The 27905-nt window shown below is 51.3% G+C and overlaps 1 long non-coding RNA gene across 3 annotated transcripts; it reads right to left on the reverse strand.

Moving 5' to 3' along the window:
• Positions 1 to 110: 110 nt before the first annotated feature.
• LOC144729778 (uncharacterized) lies at positions 111 to 27824 on the reverse strand. Of its 3 annotated transcripts, none has more exons than XR_013587764.1 (7): positions 27563 to 27824; positions 23997 to 24106; positions 22441 to 22511; positions 22214 to 22296; positions 11380 to 11457; positions 4255 to 4341; positions 111 to 2390 (listed from the first exon to the last, which is right to left on the reverse strand). It is a non-coding gene; the product is annotated as an uncharacterized LOC144729778 (long non-coding RNA). The 3 variants fall into 3 exon arrangements; XR_013587762.1 differs by having other exon boundaries at positions 112 to 2400; XR_013587763.1 differs by lacking the exon at positions 22214 to 22296 and having other exon boundaries at positions 112 to 2400; positions 27563 to 27823.
• Positions 27825 to 27905: the final 81 nt, after the last annotated feature.

The raw sequence follows: 27905 nt of genomic DNA on the forward strand, positions 1-27905 counted from the left end.
GGCACCGCCGCGGAACAACGTTCGGCCTCGAATTACCCTGCGCGGTGCTGCCCCCCCCACCCCAACGTACGAACCGCAAACATACCGATCAAGTTCCCCCCCCCCTCCTCCACACCCCTCCCCCCACACCGCGTGAGAGACGAATAAATAAATAAACGCCCCCGCGTGGCGCAGAACATTGAATAAATGTGTGCGTACGCAAATAGCCTCGCCGATGGATAATTAACACGTGAGAGAGAGAGAGAGAGAAAACTGAGATTATTTTCTATCATCATTACTATTTCAAAAGATGTAATGTGCAACCCATTCGCATTACATTTTGGATTCTTTTTTTTTTGCCGTGGCTTCTTAAGAGACAAATGGGGTTCCTTTCATGTTTTTTAATCACAGGTCAGCGGCGAGGATGGGGGAGGGGGGGGGGGCGTGCCCCGTCGCTCGGTGTGCCTGAGCGATGAACCTCGTGCTCGATTCAGAGCACATCCTCAAAGCACATGTCATCCGCTCCGCCGCCACAAGTGTGACATTTCGACATCCTCTCCCCGGCTCCTAATAAAGACTTTAAAAGAAGAGAAATGAATTATCCGCAGTTCTTACCTCGGATGAAGAACATAAAGAGCGAGCCCCGGAGTGGCGGCGCGGCAGTCGGCGCCGCCACTCTGTGAACCCAATGCGGCCCACGGCTGACATCAGTGGCGAGTGATTTCAAAAAACGATCCTGACCATCTCCTACAATCCCCCCTCCTTTCCTCGTAACCCCTTCACCACCTGACCTTGACCAATGTGGTGAAGTATGAAAAACGCCACGATTGACACGGAACGAGGAGGCCTTCATATATTGGTGGACTGAGAATTATCTGGAAGTTATTTGGTTCTTTAGGATACAAAAATGTTTCATATTATATTTGAAGACAACAACAACACTGGCGGCAGTAGTGAAGCATTGCCCCCAAAATGTGACGAAATCACTCCGCAGAGCGGCACTTTCGAACACCGACAGATTACTCGCTCGTCACCTCAACGCGACATTTGCCTAGAAGGGGCACGGACGGTGCAGTACGTGGCCTCGGGAAGGACTCGTCGTGCACGCGGGCGAGGGTAATAACGGAGCAGCAGCAGCAGCCACGGAACGGAACGCGTGTCCCAAAGGGACGTCCACCGGAGAGACGGAGCGGCGGGTATATCGGTTCCTTGTGTTCAGTGGGTTGCTGCGTGGTTTGTTGCATCGCGGGATCGTGTGATGGATGGCGAAGGCTTCGGGAGGGCCTTCGTCCAGCAGTGGATTGATCATGGCTGACGGCATAAGCGACTGGTGGATTTAAATAAACAGTTGCAAGCACTGCAGGTGACCTGCACCTTGCATTGGCCGTTGACGTCGAATAATTATCACAGAAGTCCGAGCACAACGTTGGGCAGGCTTTCATCCAGCAGTGGATGAACAAAGCGTTGCGATACAATCATTATTATTTAATTGTTAAAAGGTGGGTAGCGCTACCGCAGTGGTTATCATACTGCACTTATGAACCCAGCGACCCGAGTTCAATTCCCAGCCACGTGGGGTTCCATATCAGTGGCGAGCCACATTAAACCACCTTCATAACCGACGTGGCCTTCATCCAGCAGTGGAAATGATCACGGCTGATTTTGATGACGATGAACCCGAGTGGATTCGAGAACACACGTGAGTGAGTGACGTCGCCCCAAGCTATTAAACCATTATGTAAAGTACGTGGGCTTTGAGCAGGACGCGTCACGGCTAGAAGGGACCACATCCGACGGTGCAGCATAATAACGGAGTGGCAGCCGAGGAATGGAACGCTTCCAGGAGGACGTACACCGAGGAGATGGAGCCACGAGATCAATTCATGCGCAGGCGCTAGATGGATTGTTGCGTCGCAGGATTGTGCGAGGTGGCAGTGGCTTTGGGAGGTCGTCATCCAGCAGTGGATTGACCATGGATTGTTGTCCTTCCCCCGCACCTCCGATTAGCATGGTTGGCTACGTACGGTGCGAAAGACGTTCAACATACATGGCTGATGATAATACGTGACGATAATATTTGTGAGTGGAGCGGTGGCGCAGTGGTTAGCGCCCTATGCTCTGAACCCAGCGACCGGAGTTCGCGTTATCACGGCTAACAACAATAGCGGTCGAGCGATATCTGAACTGGCTATCCACCAAACCCTTTCACCAACCGACGCTGACCGGCATGGTGAAGTATGGTCAAACAATTCCCACGAAGGGTAAGGCTCAGCAAGGCCTTCATCCAGCAGCGGAATGACCACGGCCGATGACCACGGCCGATGACGACGGCGGCTAAACAGGAGCTTGCACGGCGATCGTGATGAACTCTCACTCCGGCAGGGCCTCATGCTCGCGTCGCTCACGGCCGTCTTTCCAGACCTCCCAGGGAACCCAAAAAAAAAAGGAGACACAAAATAAGTGGCTTTGTGGTCGTGCTAGGAGGGAGCCAAGACAGATGATTCCATCCCCCGTTTTTGTCCACTCGGTGAGGAATGAATCATTAATAGCTCATCCCTGATTTCACCGCCGGCAAAGTGAAATTACCTAGGCCGACCTCCAGTGGAGTCCTTGGGAAATAAATAAATAATAGAGCCATTACCTCCTGACACACACCTTGTCTTCAAGCCACACTTGCATTGGCCTCCCCATTGATTATTGCGCCGAAATTCCAGCCCACATCACTGGCAGCATCGGTGTCAGGCAAGCCTGCCTCTTGAGTGACGCATTCATCACCGGGCGGGTTTTTTTTTTTAAAGATAAGGTTCTTTTATATATATGTGTGTAATAACAGAACATAAAAAATACACGTGTAAAATATGTTGTTAGGTTTAATAGAGGCGCAGGCTGCCGTGCGCGTTCGAGACCCCCGGCCACGTCTTAACGGTAAACGTGCCCTCGCGTTTGCATTTCGTAAATCTAGGCAATGCACTGTGGATAATCTTAATTTTAGAACTTTCGTGACTGCAGGAATTATTATTTGTTTCTTTCGGTTAAGTCACGTCTAAAGATAAAATAATAAATTAAATTAAATAATAGAATACGACGTTTCGATTGCAACACAAGCAATCATCATCAGGTATAATGAAATAGCGACATAAAATCTAACCAGAAAACTATAGACAGACATATTAGCAGACAGATATCACCAAGATACATAGCGAGAGCAACACAGGTAACAGAGAGGGGTGATCGTCTCTGTGTGGTGGCCTTAAATAGACAGAGGGGGGGGGCGGAGGCAGAGAGAGGGAGGAGGGTTAGAGAAAAAATTAGCATATCAATGAGTGGTCAACAGACGTGGTGCTGCGAATGCGATGGCACGGCAAGCAAGCCTGAAAATCAGGAGAAGGACACACTAAAATTAAATAACCTAGTAAAATATCGAAATGTAATGTAATACAACACAGAGGGTCGGTCAACACACAATTAACGCATAGCCTGGTTGATTACGTATTTCAAAGATTGCTAAGTTAGAATTTAAGTGTGAACAATCTAAAGAGAGGACACAGGCAGAGAAAACAAGTCGCCAGAGAGAGAGAAAAAAGATAAGCTTAAAACTTCCCCGTAGAAGTGGTTCAATCTTAATTTTAGAACTTTCGTGACTGCAGGAATTATTATTTGTTTCTTTCGGTTAAGTCACGTCTAAAGATAAAATAATAAATTAAATTAAATAATAGAATACGACGTTTCGATTGCAACACAAGCAATCATCATCAGGTATAATGAAATAGCGACATAAAATCTAACCAGAAAACTATAGACAGACATATTAGCAGACAGATATCACCAAGATACATAGCGAGAGCAACACAGGTAACAGAGAGGGGTGATCGTCTCTGTGTGGTGGCCTTAAATAGACAGAGGGGGGGGCGGAGGCAGAGAGAGGGAGGAGGGTTAGAGAAAAAATTAGCATATCAATGAGTGGTCAACAGACGTGGTGCTGCGAATGCGATGGCACGGCAAGCAAGCCTGAAAATCAGGAGAAGGACACACTAAAATTAAATAACCTAGTAAAATATCGAAATGTAATGTAATACAACACAGAGGGTCGGTCAACACACAATTAACGCATAGCCTGGTTGATTACGTATTTCAAAGATTGCTAAGTTAGAATTTAAGTGTGATAGTTAAAACGTGACACGCAACGCCGTTCTTACATCACGGATCAGCCGTCAACGCCGTGCGAAAGGCGAATGCCTTCCATTTGATCTCATTCGAGAGTAAAACATCGCATACCTCCTCGCTTCGACACTCCCCCTCGAAGACGCCAGTGGTGGAACCATCAACCGCATCCCAACGCCAATGGGCCAGTGCGCACGCCTCCTGCACGAAGACACAGGCCCACAGCAGCACGTTTGTGGCCATGCATCCCAGACGATGGACCGGATGAGCGAACCGCTGTAGTCTGCGCTCCTTCAACGGAGGAGGAACCACAAAACTAAGCAAACTCTCTCTCCTGAAGGTACTGACATTCGCAAGAAGAGAACTGACTTTCATTTATCCCACTTACTCAAAAAAAGTGGAAACAAATCTCATGATACATTTTTCTCAAGCATAACAACAACAATAATAAACTCCCATCGGAACAAACATCGCGCCCAATGAAGCTATTTGTGGGTTGTTGTTAGGCTGCTGCGGTTTCCTCCCACGCGTATAAACACGCATTAATTAGCCGATAACGCCTCCATATAGAGAGGACCGCAGAGCTGGGGCGGGCGGCGGGCGGGGTAATTTAGTGCCAGGCCAACTCTTCCATGTGTCTGTGGTTCCTCCTGACGCATCAGAGTCGTTCTCTCTCTTCTAGAGCGAGCAAACACTGCGCGGCACATAACAAGCTCAAATTATTATCATAACCAAAACCATCATCATCATCAACATCATCACTGCTGCCACCACCATTTGACCAACCCGCTCTCTCAAATCCACACGTCGGGTGGAGGAGGTCGCACACCACGCTCTGAACCCAGCCGCCCAAGTTTGATTCCTGACCATGGCTTACATCAACGGTGAGTTGATAACCGATCCGATCCTAGGCGGCGTCCCACCTTCATCAGCCCGCTGCAGTGACCAGCAGTGATAGAACACGAGGCGGGGCGTGGGGATGGGATGGGAGGCCCACAGCGGATGCGCAACGAGCCGCCAGTCCCGTCTGAATCATTTTGAGACTGCCACTGCGCCGACACCGGATCGCTCTGCGTGCTTGCGCACAGAGACCGCTCGCCCAGGCGAGGCCTACTTAATTAGGACAATGTTAAAATCTGCCAGTGTCAGGGTGGCCCCCCCCCCTCTCCGCGCAATGAATAATGAACAAACTCGGGCGCCACGGCGATTTGCCACACAGATGTGCGACTGGTAAAATTTTAATGGGATGGGCCGAGAAAGGATTGTTTAATAATGTGAAGTGCGCAGCGGCTTGCAAGAAAGCCACCTCCCGAGAACGGGACGCTGGGGGTGAGTAAGTAGGAAAATAAATAAATATCGCATCTTCTGGCGTGCGCTCGCTGTATTGCGGCGTGACAAGTTCCCTCCGAGATTATCGCTCCGGCCTTTTGGGAAAACGCGGCGAGGGCGCGCATCTTTTTTTTTGTTGCATTTTACGCCGAACGCAGAGAGCACCGCAGCACATCTGGAGGGCTCCGCCAATAATCCTCCTCGTTTACGAGGGCTCTCGCACAGCGAGACAACCCGCAGCGCAGCAATGACAAACAGATGTAATAACGCGTGGGCCACTTTCACGCGTCGTGGTGCCACCATTCTTGAACATTACGTGCCGCACTTAGCATATATACAAACATCGACAAAGATCCCCCCTCGCATTCGCCTCGACAGACCGCGCTTGCGTGCCAGTAGCATCGATGAGGGCCGGCACGGCGCAAGAGGGGGAGGTGGAAGGTCAGCACCATGCCCGGCCGCCTTTGTCTCCCTATTGCCGATGTTTTTATACACCGCACCAGGTACTCAATTGAGGCTGAGTCGACCTCGGGGAGGCCCAGGACCAGTTCAGATAATCGTCACTGGTGATCGCCGTGAGCAGGAAGCAAACTCGGGTTACTGGGTTTACTCCTCGATATACACAACCACGCGCGCGGAGGGAGGCATCGGACAGTGATTCACACACTACACATCAATCTGGCGACCTGAGTTCAATTCCCGGCAATGGTTAACAAGTGCAGTACAGTCAAGCAACTAGCTTGACTGACACGGATTTGGAAGGTCTTCATTCATCAGTGGATTGACAAGAGCTAAAACAAATAGTATTACTATTGGCTCACCCCTGCCGACCTCTCATCTCCCTACTTCCATCCACTCACTCTCCTACCTCTCCTCTCTCAACTCTACGCACCTCAAAGCACTCTTTTACCTACCGCCTCCCATATCAATCTACTCCCCATCAAGCACTCTCTTACCTCTTCCCTCCCATTTCACTCTACCCTCCTCCAAGCACTCTCATCTCACTCTACTCCCCTCCACGCACTCTCTTACCTCTTCCCTCCCATCTCACTCTACTCCCCTCCACGCACTCTCCGCCCCAGCAACCAAGGCTTTCTATTGAAGCCCCCAGTCAACCTTGGTTCAGCGGGAGGTCACTCATTCTCCTCTGCTGTCCCCACTGTCTGGAACGTCATTCCCCCATACTGTCGACTTCCTGCCCCTGTTCAAATCCAAACTGATTGCCTCTCTCTCTACAAAACAACTATGCACGATGTGTCTGTTCAGCGTCCTGAAATCCACTTTGTGCCATACTGCATTATTATTATTTTAATAATCATCATTCAAACACGCAACAGCGGTACACCCCGCGCTTACACAGCACGCGCGTGTGACAATTCCAATGTGGAACGAATTCTCACTCGAAACAAAAAAACCGGGCGACAACAACGACGGCGCCGCAGCCCGCGTAAGCCGGGGGACTTCCTCCACCCGTAATGAAGATCGGAGCGGCGAAATATTTGATTCGGCAAGTGTCACAACAATGCTAATTAGCCGGCAGCAGCGGGCAGATTAATGGCCGCACGCAGGCGCCGCGCTCACCGCGTCGCCCCGACACCATTACTCCGCAACATGTTGACAGATTTGTCTTTTTGCTTTCGCCCCCCCAAAAAAAAAAAAGAAACCTAGGAGCGGAGTACGGAGCGACGGAACCGGCACGGCTCCCCCCCCCCCCCGCCGGCCGTCCGCACGCCGCCCACCGCTCGACCGATGCCAGTCGGCGACTTCCAGGCCGAGGCATCGCGGCAGCGCAGCGTTTATTGACATTTCCCGTCGCTTGTCAACCCCCTTGTGTTTCATTAGGAGTTTTGGGCCCTCCATGGCTGAGCACACCCCTGACAGGTCATTAACTTTCATTACCACTGCAGGTCAGTGAGTAAATTTCATCTCGTGGTGGGCGCCGGCGATGAGGGATGGGAGCCCGGCCGTGTTTGACACATTCATAACACGGCTCGGGCGACCTGCGACATTCCCCCCGCACCACCCCCACCCACCGTTTCAAACGAGATTACGGCGCGCCTCGTCCATTTGCCGCCTTTGCTTTTGTTTTCTGTCCGTTTTTCTCATCATTAACGCTTGCCGGCCGCAGTTGAGAGCATTACATAAAGCGTTATTTCCGTCCGCTTGTTCGTCCGTCCACCCGTCCCGTCCGTGTGTAACGGAGGTGCAGGGGGGAGGGCGGGAGGTCACGATAATGCGCGTAAAGACGACGCAAACCGAGCGCCCGTCAGAGTGAGAGAGGGTGGCTCCGACCCGGTGCAGGCGTTTGCCTCGCACGCTCACGGAGCAAGGCCCGATGACCTCTTCCGTCAGCTTCGTTACTTTCCAACTCGGGTTGAGGGCGTTAACGCACGAGCTCAGTCCGCTTGTTATCCAGCCCCTGGCTAACCTAAGGCGTGGGTAATATTTGATGAAGCAGTCTTGGGCCTCCCCCCCCACCACCCCCCCAAACAACACCCCCACCCCCCCACTTGACCAATCCGCACTGACCAGCGTGGGGAAGCATGGCACAAAAGCATCTTGAGATGCTCTTGTGTTTAGACACTTTATAATTGATTATTACTATTATTAGAAACCGGCTGCGTGGCTCAGCGGTGGAGCGAGCAGCTCACAAATGGGGAGGGTGCAAGTTGGAATCCTGGTTGGGCGGTTGACTCAAGCCCATCATCTCCTTCTGGGTCGATAAATTCGGCAGAACTTTGTGGGGAAGTCAACTGTGGTTGTCCTACGGACAGACTCGCCCCCACCAAAGCAATGTGGAACTTCCACCAATGGCTCAGGGCTGTAAGCGGGAGACGAGCTCCAATGGCTCAGTGGCTCATTTGAGCAGCAGTGAAATCCCTGTGACTGCTTTCGCAATTTCAAGGCCCACGCTGTGAGTGACCCCGTGCACAGAGTGCCAGATACCCGCCGGGACCTCCGATTAGCACGGTTGGCCTACGAACGGTGCGAAAGAAGTTCAACGCGCCTATGTGAGTGTGCAATGAAGTATTGAGAGAGAGAGAGAGAGATGCGTTCTCGGAATTAGACTCAGAGACCAACAGTTAAAATCAGAAGTCAAAAAGCAAAGGCAAATTCGGGATCGAGTATTGGTTGTTAAGGAACGTAATAGGGCATGGGGGGCAAGGCACATCATCACCATCATCATCGCTGCAAGGGGTCATGGCTGATGAATGAGACTGGTGATAGAATGGCATCCAAAGGGGGGAACGATAGGAGATGGAGCGGTGAAATAAGTGGGCTCACGGTAAACGGGATTGGATTGTTGCATTGCGGTAACCGTGAGGAATGGCGGAGACATGGCTCTCGTCTTTCGTCCAGCAGTAGATAGACGACGGCCGGGTGGCGGTGCAATCTCTAGAACACGCCCCCCCAGAGATGACGGCCGTGTCAAACCGCGCGAGCGCGGCGCCACGCTCACCGACGGAAGCAACCGTCCGTTCGAGAGTAGCACGGCCCCATCAAATGTCACGTCAAAGGCGGGAAGGCGGACGGACGCCACCAAGACGCGACGCGCACGACGCACGCGCGATGTGACGCACGCGCGACGTGACGCACGCACAAGGAATTTCAGCTCCATCGCGTTGCCGCCGTCACGGCGTTTCCCAAAAGTCCGCCGGTAAAAAAAAAAACCGCACTGAATCAAAAATGTAATGAATAACTCGGTCGCATTTCGTGCCTCGTGATTAAATGTCGTTTTGGTGAGATCATGCAGGTACGATGTCTACTGGACATCTGTGGAAAAGAGCTTCATAGCTCATCGAATTTCTCCACGACAAATAAAAGAATTTGATTCCGATGCCAATTCTTTAACTATAGCCCTCCACCACCCGGCAGTCAACCAACTCAAGTTGTAACGTCGTGGGCTGGATAATTACATCCAGCAACATCAGGTGAGAGCCAGGCTATCACGAAGCCGACATGTTTCACAGGAGGGTACAGTCTGCCAATAAGGGGGGTGGTCGCCATGTGGTTTTTACAAATAATCAGCGTGCGATTTTTTTTTAAGTTGGCAAATTCGGGCTGTAACGCCGATACGCACACGGCCTACTCTCTCCATCGAGTAGCGTCGCGGGTGATCGTTAACGTCCGCTGTGAAAACAGAAAGCGCGTGGCACTCTTACGGTCAACACCCCTCGCAGTATTAACCGGGGGCGGATTGGCGAACCTCCCGCAACAAGCGGCTCCCGGCGGCACGGCTCAATCCGGCTCTCGGATCCTCCGGCGCGAGCGGTGTTTGGCGCGGAGTTGAGGAGCCTCCGCCACGGCCATAATCACGTGCAGACGGGGTGGATCCAGAGGACCTCATTTGGGCACCGCGGCTTCCCTTCCCCATCTTTTTAATTACACAAAGCCATTAGGAGGGTTTTCGCAAACGTGCCCCAAATGATTTTTCATGCTGCTTCATTAATGCGATCTCATTTTTTCCAGCATGCAGTTAAGACTAATTATCACGCAACACACTTTTCTGGGCCCGGTAATGGCTGGCGCTGGCTGCCGTCGTAACTATCCGAATTATCCCCCTCAATGGCCCTTGCGCTCACTCTCCTCCGCAGTTATTCTCGCCGGCAATTCATCAAAAAGCGAAGCTCCCATTTTTTTTTTTATCTATCGGCAGCAGCTCTCGCCGGCGACAAAGAGATTCACGAGCCGACAGTAACGGCGCGGACATTCCTCTCTTTTCTCGCCGCGACGCACGCACGCACCGCGAGTCCGTCAACCCCACGCAATGCCAGACGCCGTGTCACACGCGGTCGCAGTTTTCCGTACCGTTGGCCCGACGAGCGCTGATACCGACGGCGCCGAGGCCACCGCGACAACCCGGCAGAGAAAGAGAGAGAAGAGTGGAGAAGGCCGCGGCCGAAGAGGCCACAATCCCGCTCGCGTCGGCGCGGCGGGGGGGCGTGAGGCTAATTCAATCTGCCCGGGGAACGCGCGGTCAAGTCGGAACAACCCAAAATTCAATTTAGCACAAAATCCCGCCGGAGGAGATAACAATGGCGAAATGATAATTGAATGATGTTTTGCGGCAGTGCGACGCTGCCGCGCGGGGCCGAGTCAATAAGCCTCTTCTGTGCTCTGACCTGGACGTGGCATTAGGGCTTCCATTAACGGCTCCAGTCGATAAGGTTACTAACAGAAGGATGCGTCGCCAAGGTGCGCATTGTTCCGCGTCTAATGGCAAAGAAATCATACAGCGTGCGCTCGCTACGTCCGCCGCGGTGCCCACCGCGTTTCGCCGCGCTGGCAATCAGAAATCGTTTGAAAAAAGTGCCCCCTCTCCCCCTCCCCCGCAATTTTTGCAGGGGGCTAAAACACTGCCCTCAAACACCATGGTTGCCGCCAATCTCCGGACACTGAAGTCAAAGCAAAAAAAAATAATATATATTTGAAGCTGGCTTTTTTTTTATTCCTATATTCCGGAATGATTATCATTAAACAGGGCGACGTGGTGGTCATTTTCGGTGTCCACAAAGCGTGGGCTAATGTTGGTGCTGAATTTACGGTCCGTATTATGGTTTCAGCCGGTGCGAAAGTTGAGGGGGTCGGGATTAAGGTTTTGGCTGCGGGTGATTGTACGGCATAACCGTAAATCTAACCAAGTCAAATAGAGACATTAAATAAACTATCCATGCAGTGTAATCTCACATGACAGAGCCGCTCGAATTATCACTCTTGGCCTGTGGGTTTTCTTTACCAAGTTCCCTCTCCAGGTGGCTTCAATTATTTTCAATTAGCGGCTTCCCAATTGACTGCGGACTTGCAGGCGTTTGTTCTCCCATTCTTCACGCGTCGCTCCGAGGTCCATCGCGGCTAAACTGCGGCAGCGCGGGGAAGGTGATAACACTCGTGTCTCACAGCAAGACGGACCTGGGTTCGATTCCTGACTTGGGGTGCCTTTCTGCGTGTATTCTTCCGCCCTGTTCGGCATGGGTTTTCTCCCAATAGCTGCAACAACAACAAAAAAAACCCACACACAATGTAACTGGTACTGGCCAAACATCCTTATGCAGAAATCTGACTGACAATCAATATATGTAGCTCATATCTCACCACGGTGGCGAGATGTTAACTACCTCGCCTGGTATACAGGAGGTCATGGATTAGATCCGGATGCCTGTATATTTGGAGGTTGCATATTCTCCCCGTGGTCGCATGGATTTTTCTCCGGGTCCTCGTTTTTTTTCTCTCCGCATTTAGAAACACGCATTTTGAGAATTTGGATGCTATTAATTTCTACAAGCCACCTCGTTGAGCTACAATTTGTGGCCAGGTTGCATCTGAAAATAAGCCATATAGCCCAGTGGGCCTTACCTGATAAAAAAAAAAAATTGTATAGTTATTATTGTGGCTCCCTCAAGCAAATTCCACAAACCAACGACGCGTGCCGGCACGTGCATGAGGCGGGTATCAGAATCTGTATTCATCCAGCATAACTCCGATGAGCTATGAAGCTCTTTTTCAGGTCGGTAAGGCCCCCTCGATGCCAGCTCAGGCACGTTGGCGCTTTGCGGCGTATGGAGGGGCACGCTACACCACCGCATATATAGCGTCGCGAGATCCGCGCTGCAATTGAATACCGAGTCTATAAAACCCGTCGTTAAATGCAGCTGGAGACCCGGAGGTCACAGTGTGTTCTCCCCTACTGGCCGCTGAATTGCAAGGGCCCATTACTATTAGAGTGTGGATTTTTAGTGGGCGCTGTTATATCATTCGCCAGATTGTGCCATTATCAAGGCCAAAATTCAACAGTGATTATCCATCCACAACACTAATATTGATTAAATGGGTTCTGCCCTTGCGTGGGAGTTTCCATGCATGTCTGCGATGCCGCTCCCCTTTCCTCAAGCCTAACAGTCGCACATGCACGTGTGCACGTGTGCACGTGTGCACGTGTGCACGTGGGCACGTGGGCACGTGGGCACGTGGGCATGTGTGCACGTGTACAGCCCCTTTTGTTGACCCACTGCTGGGCGACGGCCTCCCTGTGTGTTGCGTACGCAGCATCAACCTGGGGAGCATATCGGTGCAGTCCAACAAATGGTTTTCATGCATTTCCGTCTGCTGCTGCCCACGAACCACAACAGGCCCGCAAGCAGCCGATGGTCACCAATCCAAGCGCTATCCAGGCTCCAACTCTGCTTAGCTTCCGAGATTTGGTCACGGGCATTTTCCAGCGAAACCTGCTAGGGCTCTGCGAGAAAATGAAGCGAGCGGAGAAAAGGCGGAGTGCTTCTAGATATTCATCGACCCTCGAGATGCCCATAAAGAACGCGGGCGGTAGAGAGGGAGTAGTACAAGAGGTGGCGGGGAGGGGCAGCCTTGTAAACACCTGTATTGGCATGGGAGTCTCAGAGGTGCGATACGGGATCAAGACGCACAAACGACAGCGATGATCGCATTTAAGCGGCCCGTTACAACACTCAGCCACAGACAAGAGGCTGTGAATGCTTCACTCACGCCAGGAGGATGGCGATCACGACCGTCGCCACGCTTGAGCAAGGAAATCCTCCGTACAGCGTGCGGATGAATAGAAATAAGAAAATGTTTATCAGACAATGGCCAAAGAATTAGTTTGATTCCAAACTCATTTCGCAATTAATTCTCTCCCCCCGCCTTCCCCACCAGAGCAGATGGTAAAAATGAATAATTTTGTCTCTTGTCAAGAAAATTAACCCTGGAACCTGGCTCCGGTTGGGTCATTAAGCAATGAAAGTGAACAGATGGAAACGGCTCAAACGTTGTTGACGACACAAAGGGAAAAGAGGTTAACGTCATCAGTCACGTCCTTCAACGTCTTCAAATTAGCAGGCGCCCTCCTTCTCCTCCGCCTCCAGGAAACACGCACACACGGAAGCGAGGCCTTCCACGGTCACTTTTGGTGGCACGAAAAATGAGCAAGTATGGGTGATCCGTGGCCTCCTCCCATCAATATTGTAGCATGGCTGGCACGGGACCTCGTGCAAGGAGTAAAATGGATGCCCCACCCCTTATTCGGAGCCCGAGACTCCTCGTTCGGAGGAAAGGAAGAGGGAGACTTCATCGGTGTCGCTCAGCAGCTGCGGTGGAAGTCACCGCCAGGCCACGGAGGGGCGTCACAGTCGGCAAGGCCTCAGGGTGGAGCTGAAGAAACGTCAATGTCCGCCGACAGCGCCCCTCCAGAACTTCTCAAAAGTCGTCAAAAAGTGTCATTCAAGAAACTGTACCGAGCATTACGACGCACACATAGTGAACCGCTACAGGACCCTCATCACGAACCTGGAATCATGTCACGAGACAAATTAATAAGTAATAATAACCTTCATCTTACAAAGTGTCTTTCGTATCGAAATCTACCAGTGTTCTACGTAAAAACAAAACAACCTACACGCACAAATATCGAAAAAAATCCAATCGAAAGACAGCAAAGGCCGCTCATCATGACTACATTTAAAATGCAGTTGTATGTTGAACTTCATTCGCGCCGTATATTTACGTCATAATTGTGTTCACAAGGCAGGTAGCGTCCAATCAGACTCCAGTGACAAGCCAATGAACACAAATAAGTGTTACCACACACACAGAGTCAACTGGTAAATTCTATACCTCGTGACCAAGTTGCCGAGTCAGAGCAGCTTGGCACAACCCCCCCCCCCCCCAGTTAGGAATAATGCCTCTGCCTGGCGTCGTGACAAGTGCGGCTATAGCGAACTCTAGTGGCGAAGCCTTGAATGGCGGAAGAACAAAGTGGGAGGGCTTTGTCGTCAGCGTTGACGTGATGTCTTCTTCCCACTTCCAACATCGCGTGTATCCTCACGTGCATGCAATGAGTGGTAAGGAAGCTGGCGGGGGACGAGGGGGCGGCAGCTGTCAGGGCAATATCCGTTTGCGTGTTTGCAAATGGTACATTTCTGCTCCAGGTTCGGGTCTGTCTCCAAAAGTTGGAGGCAAAGATTTCCTCGACGTGGCGAGTCCCTAACAGCAACGCAGCTCTGCACCAGAATTTCGTTGACACCCGATCATCTTTACGGACGGACGGAGAGACACGCGGACGGACGGACAGACGGGCAGATCCAATGCATCAACGCTTTCAACTTTAGTTTGCGCAAGCGTACAAACGCCGAGGTCATTTCTATACAACGGTGTTTCTCTTTCTCAAGCGCACGAGGCAAACGCCCACACACAGATCCCGAGCCACGGCATCTCCCGGCCTCTGCGTATGACAGCTGATGTTGATGCACGGCGACAGCGATTATTTTACACCGAGGTGGCCGAGCCAGATGACTGCGTCAAGAGCGGCGATGTCTCGTCCTTCGTATTTGTGAATCGGGCAGCGAGTCGCTATTTGTTCAACGGTCTGCTCGGAGTGGACGCGGTTTCAGGTTGTGGCCCACAAACTTTGTGGAAGCTCGGGTCCCTCGCTTCAAGAGGCTGCGTTTGGCAAATGGTGAAAGAGAGCTTCACAGGCTGATCGGATTCCTCCGGGCGAAATAAAGATTCTGATTCTGAAACAGGCGACCATGAAAAAGTAGCGGTCAACCGAATACAAACGTGCCATGGGTAAAGCGCCCGAGGGCTCGGGAGGACGTAAACCGGTCACTCGTCACTCAGCGGCGCAGACGCTTCGTAGAGCTGGTGGCGTAACTCTCGCTAATTGTTTTTGGTCGATGCGGTTCGGCCGAACTGCATCGCCGTGGCGAGCGGCTCTCTCCGTCTCCCTCTATCACCGGCGGTAAGTGTCCGCACGCGTAAGTTTGGCAAGCTCTGGGGTAAACACATTAGCGGGGGCGGGAATAAACGGACGTTCAAGACGAGCGGGGGTGAAATGCTGGGAGAGAACGAACAAACACACTGAAATTCAGCGGCCGGGACAGAATCTCTCGGCGGCGGCGGCGACGATGAGGAGCCGGCGTCGTTCTCAGCTGGCGCAGACCGCGAGGGCCACCAAGGCGGCAGCGAAAGGTCACAGTCACCTTCACAGCCACGGCTCGGCGGGGAGAGAGAGCGAGAGAGCGAGCGAGCGTTGGAGAGAAAAATCTTTAGCCGTTATAATTACAGGGAGCTGGCTAATACAGATCGATTCAGAGAGCCGGAGTTGTTTACTGCTGTCCGACAGTGCCGGTGACCTCCTCCCCTCACCGCCGGGCCACGCGAACGCGCAAGCGCACGCGCACCGTTATTCCGCTCAGCGAGCTGTGAATGTCGTCTATTAATAGTGATGTTCCCCTGTCAGCTGCCAATCCCGGGTCGATGGGCGCTTCCGCGATTGGCACATTTCACGTGTCGGGCCGGGCCAGGCTCAAGGAGCGGGCCGTCGGTGCGCCGAGCGACAGGGCGACACGTCCGACGGAAGGAACGGTTAAAAAAAAAAAAAGGCACATTGATCGTTTTTGAACGGACGACTTCAGCGCTGCAACTTTCTTCGCGCGTCCACCGCCGCGACTCCGAAGCCGCGGAGGTTCAAGCGCCGTGGCAGCGCTGTCATCGCCGCTCCGGTGGCACTCGCAATCTGTGTCACTTTTTTTGTCCTTCCCACCCCCTGCCCCCACATTGCCAGCGGTGCCCAACGCTGCAGTGGCAGCAGGTCACGGAGGAGGGGGCGGGGGGTATTCCACCCCCCCTAAGGCCTGGCGGGGGAGCGAGACACGGGGTAGACATCCCACAACCCAAAAAATAATAACAAGGAATCTATTTGATTTATTCCAATAGTGATGCTTCACTTAACCCAGAATGATTCTGCCTCTGTGTGGCTGTTACCAGGAGCACCATCAAGGATCAATTTTGGCACGAACAGAATCGCTCATTGAAAAAAAGTGATTTGCTGATCGAATGAGCACTGGGGCAGCACTCAAATCCCGTCCGCAGCCCAGAGCAGTGGTGGAAAACTCCCGTCGCTGTGGCAAAGTGGTACTCTGTTTTTATGATCTCGCAAGGACGATGGGCTTGGTCAACTTACCCAACCAGGATATGAACTCGCAACCTTTCCAACTTCGAGCTGCTCCCCTCCCAGTGTTTGAGAAACAACCAATGTAATTTTGGGGAAAGCTGATTTGCACGAATTGCTACGGGACTGTAAATTCAACGAATATTTCAATGGACCTGGTTTTTTTTTCCTCTCTCGAGAATTTTCCTTCCATGAGTTTAAATTATTTTATGAATATTTAACAACACCCTACGGCCGTAGCAAAACTCCCCACCTGTTCGGACTACAGAACCATCTCACTCCATCTCTCACCCCCACCACCCACCACCAATCCTCCCCACCTCCACCCCACCCCCCTCAGTGCAGCCCACCACACCACACCACGCTACTCCACACCGCACCACTCTGCAGGAATGATCGTGCCCATAAGAGAGAGAGAGAGAGGCCACGAGTTGATTAACGCTGCTGGCGATGATGGATGGCCTCCACCACACAAAACACACACGCGCATCACGCGCGGAACCAGGGCCCACAGCGAAAGGGGACAACAAGGCGTCATTTGTCCACGGCACAGAGGTGGAGAAGACTCGGCCTCTGGCGTTGCCATGAATCGTCGCGATCCACGGTTCAAAAATTCGAGTCGAGAGCCGAAGATCGCGGTGGATTTAGCGGCCGCTTTGTGGTTGTTGAGTGCATTGTTACCATCATCATCATCACCGGTCATGGACTATCCACTGCTGGATGAAGGCTTCCTCCCCATCTCATCGCCATCTCTCACCTACGACGCGACAATCCATCTAGCTCAGGGGTCGGCAACCAAAATAACAAGAGATTTCTTTTTTTACAAAATTCGGTACAAAATTCAACATTTCAAGAGCCGCAACGCATGCGACTGCATGCCGCTCCGGAGGCGTAGGTTGCCGACCCCTGACCTCGCTCCTGCACGTGCGCTTATCTCATGGCTCCATCTCCGCGGTCCAATTGGGGGCATGCTCTCCTTGAGCTGCCACTCCATCAGCAGTCTCGACCAGCGGTGTGTCCCACCCAATGCCACTGACTTTTCTGAAGGGTCATATGAAGTGTCTGTAACTAGCGTAATGTTCCCCTGATCCTCTTACTGTCTTGATGTAATTGCCCAGCATGCACCTCTCTCCATGCTTCTCTGTACACTCTGCAGCTTTTGTTCCATCTCCTTTTGGCGGGGTCACGTGAACTCAATCCATACAACACATACCAATAACTGATGCTCGCACGCGCAATTCTGACGTGTGCATCGCGATCGTAAGAATCGATTTTTGTCAATTAAAATCAACGCATCATTTACGTCCTTCATCTACAACCCGCAGTTGTTTTTTCTGCCGATTTCTATTCGCTTCATTGCTCTACTTTTATTTTATTTGTGTTGCTCTCAGTCGTTTTGGTGACCCAGGTCACGCTTGCATAAAGCTAATCCCGAGTCTCTTGACTTCTTACCTGGGCAAACTAAATAAGAGTGAACTTGAAAGCTGAACCCCACCAACCAAACCCTCCGCTCACTCCCCGCGGCGCCCACCACTTGTCATGGGGCACGCGTGTGGCCACGCGAACAAGACACGTGTGACCACACGCACAGACACGTGTGACCAGACGCACAGACACGTGTGGCTACACGTGCGTGGCAGGGAAGAGGAGAAGTCTGAGAAGTGCTTGGCCGCCTGGCGTGAACACCCAAATCGTGTCTGCCACATGGCAGCCAACTCCACGCTCGCCACGGCCATGCGGCGTGTCGCACAATTAGTCAGGGGTTTCACCTATCGCTGCCTCTCAGTTCGGGATCCTCATCGTGTCAGTTTCCCGAACCCCGGGGGGGGGGGGGGGTTGGTGGGTGGGCTTAGAAACTCGTGGCGCTTCTCGTCGGGTTTGCTTTCTTGACTCGTACACGCCGGTCAATCCGCCGACTTGTAAGTATTTGTTTAATTGTAACTCATAGCGTTATGCACCATGACCAATTGCTACAAAATGGAGAGCCTGTTGGGGGAGTTGTACATGAACACTCCTGATACATCCATCAGAAATGATACATTTCATCAGAATCCCAGTAAACATGGAACATCGTAGGGTCAATGGTGGGCCAACGTTTTGTCCAACGGTTCCAACCACGTGCCAATATTGGCCCAACATTGCACGTTTACTAGGGCGGGACGTCCATCCGTCACAAGTGATTTCCCCGCATCTGTCATTAAGGTGGTGGTGGTGGTGGTTGTCGTCAGGTCTGCGTGGGTGGCAGAGTGAAACAGCTGTTCCTGCCAACTACCAGTCTATGCCCTTACCAATTTTTCATTTTACAATTGTAGCAATGTGTGTTTTTTTTACCAACATTAATGTTACAATAATACCGTGTGTCTACGTGTACGACTAATGAGAAGGTGAAACACGCGGAGCAATTGCGCAGCAGTGTTGTTGGGCGCATCGCGCCCCCGAACCCACCGACACAGTTCGACTCTCAACCCAAGCTGCTGTCAGTGTGGCGAGCGTGCCAACTGGAAGGAACCAGCGTGGTGAAGTATGGTCAAAACAACCTCCGCAACCGACACAATGCGAGGGAGGCCACTATCCAACGGTGGAATCACAAAGGGGTGCACACTGATCATCAAGGAGACATGATCACTCCTGCCAGTTATCAATCGTAAAGGATGGCCACAAAGGCTCTTGGCATGAAATAATAATTATTCCGGGTGGGATTTAAGCATGCAGGCCGTGAGTTTACGACAGAGGCGGGACTAGTAGCGAGTGGGCCGGGTCCCACGATCGTGAAAAGAGACCTAACCTTAACCCTTTTGGGGAATTACCAAGAGTACAGGTTTCCCCTTGCTCTCTGCGGCGGTTGTCGTAGTAGATGCATTCCGAAAAAAGGGGCACAAAAAAAGCGAAACCGCACGAGCAAACAGCTGCCTGCCGAGTAGCACGCGCACAGGACACACACACAGAGTACACGCAGTACACACACACACAATCTTGTCCCACGTCCGACTGCACAGCCGCGTACGAGCGAATTCAAACCGCACAGAGCGAATTTTGAGCCACAATAAGACGGGGCGCGTATAGTACGCAGAAATCACACAAAGCGAAAACCCGCGTAAAGCGAGGGAACCGTGGACTTCATCCGTAATACTGACAACATATTGAGGACAACAGTGTGCAACTGCTTGTACAGCTATGCCGCCATCGTCCGCTTGGAAGTATCTGTCGAGGAGAACCTGGGCAGCTGCGTGCCGAGAGTGGAAGTCAACACACGGAGCCGTTCAATAAAGGTGCACTATTATTTGTTTTCAAGCAAAGCGACTTTGCGGCCACCCATGGATGGATGTTAAGGGAGTAATGGTGTGCTTTTAATTTCAAAACCGTGTTATTTTATACGCGCGGGATTAACGCACAGGCCCATCTCAAGCCGACACGATCGTCTGTGCAAAGGCAAAAAAGCCAAAGGGGGGGGGGGGGCACGTTAACTGCTGCCGCAAAAAATAAAATAAAATAAAAAAAAATCTACTCCACTGCACAAAACACAGAAGCCGTCAAAAATCCTGAACACATTGCGACACCGCGTGGCTCCCTCCTCATCTCACAGTGCCCGAGTGCCACGCAGAAGACGATGCCTGGGACCGCACGAATCGGCGCTCGCAAATCTCCGTCTCTCGACCACCCGAGGGCTGGGCCACGCCACGGAATCACAGCAACAGCAGCAGCGGCGGCGCCTTGCGAAGAGTGCCGTGCACACGGCAGGGATCAAGGAGAGATGTGACAACAACATCATCATCATCGCCTTTGAGGGAGGTCCCAGCAAGCCGCTCGGCTCAATTGCTGACGAAGCTCGTAGAACGCGCAGCGCGTGGAGCGACAGCGTTCGGAGGGCATCGCGCCGTGCCGTGCCAAACGCACGCTGCAACCACCTCGGAAAACAAAACAAAAACCGCAACGGAGAGATGCAACGGGGCATCGCCCCGCCGCAGCTCTCCACTCCCGAGCCAGCATTTGCATTTCGCTGGCTCTGCCGCTCAAGAGCTGCGGGCGGTGGCGGAGGCGGTGGTGGGTGGAGACGAGGCAGGGGGTGCGGGGGCAGAAAGGGTAATCTCCTGGAGACTTTTTGACCCAGATAAGTAGCAGCTTTTCTAAGGAATTAAGCCACTCTTGGCCACCCCATTACCCTCCACCCGTCTTTGTTGGCCATTAAACCACCCCCCCCTTCTCCCTTTAGTCACACCGCAGCCCCTCTCCGCCACGCTAAGCAGATTAACACTTTCATCTTCCAGCCACAGGGATCAAATTAATACCTCGCCCGCAACACTTTGCTCCGTTTGATCTGCGGAGCAAGGATAAACGGGCAGCGGCGAGTGTGCCGTCACACTTGTTACGGGAAGGTGGTGCCGCGATGACGAGCCTTAAGCCGCGCGGGCCCGAGGCCGGGAGCCGAGTAGGGAAACGCGACACAACGGAGGGGGGGGCGGCGAGGGGGGGGAATCCTCTCTCGCCCTCTCCCTGTGCAGGAAGAGGCCCTCGTTGCAGAAATGTACAAGCCCTCGCCGCAAATACTCTCATGCAAATAACAAAAAACGAATTGCGCCGGTGCACAAGTACAACTAACATACAACGACGACGAAAAGATCTCAATACATTTCCCAATGACGCTGAGTGGCCATAAATGAAAAATAAATATAACAGACGACGTTTCGGGCAATGGCCCTCCTTCTTCACAGCACATACATGACAAAGGGTTGTAGAGGGTAATTGCGCGAGACATCGAAACGCGTTGCGTTTTTTTTGTTTGTTTGTTTCTGACACTCAATCATCTGCTCAGCCACAAAGACATAAACGTCTCTTAGACTTCCCGTCAACCACGAGGCCTTCCGTGAGTACAGCGTTTCAGCAGCATTGGCTCAAAGCAAGCAAATTCTGGACCGGTTTTGACTCACGGTGCCTCGAACCAGTGCAGGTGAGCTTCCAGATGTGGCAGGCTAGGCCCCTCTCTTGAAGATATGGATCTCTTAATTTGCCGCGATCATACATAATAGATGATGTTGTGGAAATGTGCTCTTCTTCACAGCTATGATGAAGGCCTATTGCTCAAATATTGCTACAATATACCTATTGTTCAAATAGGCCTTCAATCACCAATTATATGCATGTGTGTGTGTGTGTGCATCTATTTTTGTTTTCTTTTAGGGCAGCGTTAATGGGCAAATGCGTTGCTTGTTGCAATGCTGTTGGTAATCCACATCTGCACAGTATTCTGTTACAAGAATACATATTACTGTAACATGTATTGCAGTAATACGTATTACAGTAATGCTACTGTAATATATGTTACTGTAATATTACTGTAATATTACTGTGACTGTAATATTACTCTTATATGCTGTTACTGTAATATGTATTACAGTAATATGTATTAGTATAATATATCATTGTGATATTTTACTGCAATATTAGTGTTAATATTAATACGACTCTAATATTACTGTAATATTCTGCCGCTGTAATTCACTGCTGCAGTGTATTCTGTTGCCATATTTTGTCCAAGTGCTGAGCAATACACTTTCACCACCGAGTGCATTTATTTTGAATAGTAATGTCACAATGACAGTACTAATAGGAGAGGCCCTCATTCAGCAGTGGATGGAGCAAGGGCTGTACATTAACATTGTGTAAATACAATTGTCACAGTGTGTGCCAAGAGCCCATCATCATCCTCTTAATTAGGTCGATAAAGTTGGAAACCACTTTGTAATGCGTCAACAGCAGTTATCCCACGGAGTGACCTGGCCTTACCAGATAAACGTGGAATTTCCACCACCAGCTCTTATTCGCCCACGGAAGTGCGCGTAGGAGACAGAGTAGCTTCTGTTAATGATCTGATGGTGATCAGACACGGAGAGAATAGAAACAGGTGACATTTCGGGTAATGGCCCTTTCCATGAAGACTGCTATGAGGAAGCGTCATTGTCTGAAACGTCGTCCACAAAATGCGATTCCTGTTTCCGGGCAGCGTTACTCACTAACGTGTTGAGCTGGTGTTCTTGGCGCTTTCTTCTTGTCGTACGGATGCCGATGTAGACGCAGAGCAAACCTACGTGTTAAGCAGAGCAACAACGACAACTTCGCATTCAGGTGGTCAAGCCCAGGTAACCGCGTTGGGAGTAAGCGATGTTACCCTTCGTGTTTGTGTGGATCGGGCGTTGCGTCGTCATATGTTGTTACGGTCTGTGTCTTTGTGCCTTTGCACCACCGCTGTTAACACAGCATCATTAATCCGGTATTGCTGAACAATCGGTGCAGGCAATGCGGCCCGCGTGTCTCTACCACCACCTGGCGGCGATAAGTCGCATGTAATGATAGCCCAGTATAAAACAAGAATATTTTTGTTAATTAACTAAGGTCCACTCAGCTATGTATAGCTGTTTTTCAGAAGCGACCAAATGATAGCTCAAGGAAGTGGATTTCCATCACGTGAAAATTGATAGCAGCCAAATACCCTAAACGCACGACGTTGATTCGAGATGTGGAGGGGAAAAACCGGAGGACCCGGAGAAAAATCCACGCGACCACGGGGAGAGAGACACCGCAGACTCCAAATATTCAGGTGTCAGGGTTGAGATCGAACCCATGACCTCCTGTATACCGGGCGAGGTAGTTAACATCTGGTCATCGCGGTGCCCAGGGGCCCCCCTTCTCGCCCAGAGCCTCAGTGCACCCCCCCCCCCCCCCCCAATTAAAGCGAAGACCGACAAATAAATATTTAGGCATTTTTACCCCCGCATCACGGGAACACAAAGTAGCCCTTCCCCTATTTTCCTCCCCTCTGTCCTTTACAATACAACAAACAACGGCAGTAACGGTCGTAGTGTGTTACCGCGCTCTAACGAACTATATAACCACGTGGGGCTGTTCGGGAGCGCCTATGGCGCAACCGTTGACGGCCTTCGGCCAGGAAAATCACTAAAAAAATTGCACGCGAACGACGCATTCACGCAAGCACCCGATGCTCCGTCTTGAAGTTTTTAAATGAAACATCTTTGAATTGTATTATGTTTTGAATTAGATAATTTTATTTTTTCATTAAAAGCTTATACCATTTCACATCTAGAAGACTTAATTGAAAAGGACATTTTGTGTGAAATTTCTCTCGTCGTTAAGTAGATGGCCTTGTTGGGGGGTTCGATTCGATGCGGACTTTCACCCGTTTGGGATTGCGGGATAGAGATAAGGCGACAGAGCTGGCCGTGTGAGAAGACCGCCATCTGCAGATCGATTCCAACGTAATCGAACGTCTTGTCCCTGCGCCTCCGTCGTTCATGCAGGGGGCGCGTAGGTTTGCTGCGCCCCCTGCATGAAAACGACGGAAAGTGCAGCGTTCATCACAGATAAAGTTGTGCGCTTATATAAGAGTATAATTCAATGTCAACAGTCCGACTTAAGATTATTAAAACGACAATGTAACCACCGTATGTGTGTTTTTCGTGGCCTCTTCAGCAATTTTAAATCGGGCCTGATTTAATTTAAATAGCTCCTCCCAGCCAAAGACGCGAGTGAAGAGGTTGTTTAGGAGACATACCTTGCTTGGAAGGGCTCGATAAGTTGACGTTAATGTTAATGGCTGGGGTGGCAGAAGGAAGGAATGCCACTACTGTCCGTGATGGCCTCAACTTGAACCTTAAGAGCATTCTGAACCACACAAACACGAGGGGGGGGCAATGATGTTGATAAGGGGGAGAACGGCCCCCCCATTTCCACCAATAATTTTCAGTGACTACAGCATCACACGTCTCAGCAGATGCTTTCTAAAGTCTCAAGCCACTACAGGGACTCCTCGACTTCCGAACATTCGACTTAATATCTTTCAGAGATAAGAACAAACCTGGTCCGTATGTCCATTTGACAGTTAGGAGAGAGAGTCGTAAGTTCAACCGCTGCGCAATAAATGGCAGCGGTGGCATCTACATCTACAGAACGTGAAGAACCAGTGGTATCTACATCTGCAGAACGTGAAGAACCAGTGGCATCTACATCTGCAGAACGTGAAGAACCAGTGGCATCTACATCTGCAGAACATGAAGAACCAGTGGCATCTACATCTGCAGAACGTGAAGAACCAGTGGCATCTACATCTGCAGAACGTGAAGAACCAGTGGCATCTACATCTGCAGAACGTGAAGAACCAGTGGCATTTACATTTGCAGAACGTGAAGAACCAGTGGCATCTACATCTGCAGAACGTGAAGAACCAGTGGCATCTACATCTGCAGAACGTGAAGAACCAGTGGCATCTACATCTGAAAAACGTGAGGAAGCAGTGGCATCTACAGAACGTGAAGAACCAGTGGCATCTACATCTGCAGAACGTGAAGAACCAGTGGCATCTACATCTGCAGAACGTGAAGAACCAGTGGCATCTACATCTGCAGAACGTGAAGAACCAGTGGCATCTACATCTGCAGAACGTGAAGAGCCAGTGGCATCTACATCTGTAGAACGTGAAGAACCAGTGGCATCTACATCTGCAGAACGTGAAGAACCAGTGGCATCTACATCTGCAGAACGTGAAGAACCAGTGGCATCTACTTCTGCAGGAGATTATACGACTTTTAAAGCCATCCCCCGTGTTTAGTGTACATGACGTAACAACATGTTTATAATCGACAGGGGTAAAGTTGGACTTACAAGCAAATCGACTTACGAACAGACCTCTGAAACCGAACTCGTTCCTAATTAGAGGAGTCCCTGTTTCTACTTTAATTTAAAAAGATCCAACTTACAGCCCTTTGCAATCCACTGCTAGATGAAGGCCTCTTCGGCCGTGTCGGTCGTATTTGGTGTTTGACCATACTTCACCACGCCGGTAGAGAGGAGTGCATAGCTGCCAACCCTTTATCAGTGTCCTACCTTATTACAGACCAATTGAAACCTCATTGGTCAACCCGTACCCTTACAAATCTCAACGTTCATCCTACAAAGTCCTATCACAAGGGAGAAACACAAACAAATAGACATTATTTTTGCCCGAATTAAAACGGCTATACTCCGTATGGACCTGAAAACGCAATATCGCTGTACAAGAATACGAGGTAAACCGTATGGGTTGACAGATATGCGAGCAGATGAGAGGAGCAACTAAAGAACCGGTTTCGAATATCCCTCGATCACCACCGATGGTCAATCATGGCCACGGTCAGAAATCAAACTCAGGGGGCAGCGTGTTCGCATTGCCGCCTCAACGAGTTCCAAGTTCACTTCCCTGCAGGAAAGAAAAAGAAAACCCCCGTAGGTGACTGCACGGTTCACGCAGCCAGTCCCATCTGCTGCCCTACCCTGCCCGGGCGCCAGCAAGTCTCAGGCATCGAGCAGCAACACCAATAAGTCGACAAACTAAGAATTCCCCCCCCCCACCCCACATTTAGCCTTTAACATCACGGTTGGCGACGTACGGTGTGAAGGAAGTTCAACACACATACAAGCGCTGAGCGAGCACCTACAAAGGCCGGCACTGTGGCACACGAGGGGGTGGGCGGACACCATCACGCCGGGCCGCCGTTGTCTCCCTTCGTGGCTATGTTTACACACCGCACCAGGTACTCATTTGAGGCCGAGTCGACCTAGGGGAGGCCCAAGACCGGTTCGGATAATCGTCACTGCCGTGGAGCCGTGAGCGGGATTCGAACTCCGACCGTTGGGTTCTTGGCGCAACTACCCCACAGTACACACATTCACAGACTGTTTGCGAGCACCTATGAAGGTCCGCACTGTTGTACGCGAGGGGGTGGGTGGGGTGAACCAGCGACCTCGCCGGGCCGCCTTTGTATCCGTCGTGGCGACGTTCGCTACGCACCAAGATACCGTGCCGTAATTTCGAGGGCCCTCCTCGTCACTGTCCCGGAAGCCAGAAAATTCCAAAACTGCTACACGGGGTCCGTGGAAAAGATTAAGAAAATAATAATCATAATATCCTCACCAAGGAAATGTACAATTACAAGTAGATAGCTGTCAACCCATACGGTTTACCCCGTATTCTTGTACAGGGAAATGTAGTTTTTAGGTCCATACGGTGTACAGCCGTTTCAATACGGGCAAAAAAAACTACGTTTGTCTATTTGTTTGTGTTTCTCCCTCGTGATGGGACTTTGTAGGATGAACGTTGAGATTTGTAATGGGCACGGGGTGACCAATAAGGTCTGAATTGGTCTGTAATAAAGGGCCGTCCATAAATGACGTCACGCAACTAAGGGGGGGGGGGTTAGACATTTGTGACGATGTGTGACGAGGGGGGGGGGTTGAGAAATGTGACGTCACATCAAAATGCGCAACTTTAAATAAATATAGACAACACTTTCTACTTAATTAAATCGACTTTTTAATACATGTTTTCTCCTACAACATCAGAGTGCAGCGCCAGATTAAATACGCACTACAATGACAAGAGTTTAAAGCGATTTGATTTAAAGCATGTGTTATTTGGGGGGGGGGGGCAGAGCTTTATGACGTCCTATTTGAGAGGGGATCTGACTTTTTGTGACGCCGTGGGGGGGGGGGGGCTCTTGACAGTCGCTAAACTCCGGCGGCAATTGTGGGTCAGTCACAAAAGCAAAACCGTGGAGCGGTTTCCACATTCGGCAGAGTCCGACTCAGTCGCGTAACTAACGCGGGCGCAGGAGGGCTTGCCTTGGCCTTCACCCACCGCCCGATGGCCAAAGCTACGAGTTAGGCCCCCATTTGACAACCACCGTGTTCTCTCAACAACGGTGTAAGCGAACAAGAACTGATTTAAAACGGAGCGCCCCTGCAGCGATAAATGTTCGAGACCGTGAGCGTAGCGGTTAGTAGTTAGAGAGATGAGCGGCGAGGTAACCCGTACCACGCCTGGGTGCGACCGTGCGAGACAAATCAAATATTGCCCCCCACACCTGACCAACTGGAGCACCCCCATGAGCTGATAATGCAGCAACTTACGCCACTGGTGAAGGCGTCGTGGAGATCTACACGGTGCGTAACAATAACGACGACGATGTCTCTCGAACGTGAGACCAACCACAGCAGCCCCAGGCCCTTGCCTGGCTTCATGCGAGACGGAGGTGGTGCTATGGGCGTGAGTGCGTGCGGGGAAACGATTCGTTGGTGGACGCTTACCGGGGACGAGTTGGTGTCTGCAGTCGCCCTCCAACAACGAGCGGGGCGACGGGCCGGTGGAGAGCGGGGGTGGGTCATCTGCCGGTCAACTCGGTCAAGTCAACCATCTGGGGTGGTGTTTCTATCCCGCGAGCTCCGTGCCAGTAGCGAGACTTCCACACTTCACGTAAAGGCCCTTCGATGTGCATACCTCGCGATTCGGCGCACAGCCGATTCTGTGGAGCGTCGCGATCCGAGAGTCACTTTCGTGGCTTCGATCCCAACCCTGACGCCTGCTCTATATTTGGAGTTTGCGTTGTCCCTCCTCCCGTGGTCGCGTGGATTTTTCTCCGGGTCCTCCGGT

The sequence above is a fragment of the Lampetra planeri genome, chromosome 33 (assembly GCF_965212315.1).
Source record: "Lampetra planeri chromosome 33, kcLamPlan1.2.h2, whole genome shotgun sequence".
NCBI lineage: Eukaryota > Metazoa > Chordata > Hyperoartia > Petromyzontiformes > Petromyzontidae > Lampetra > Lampetra planeri.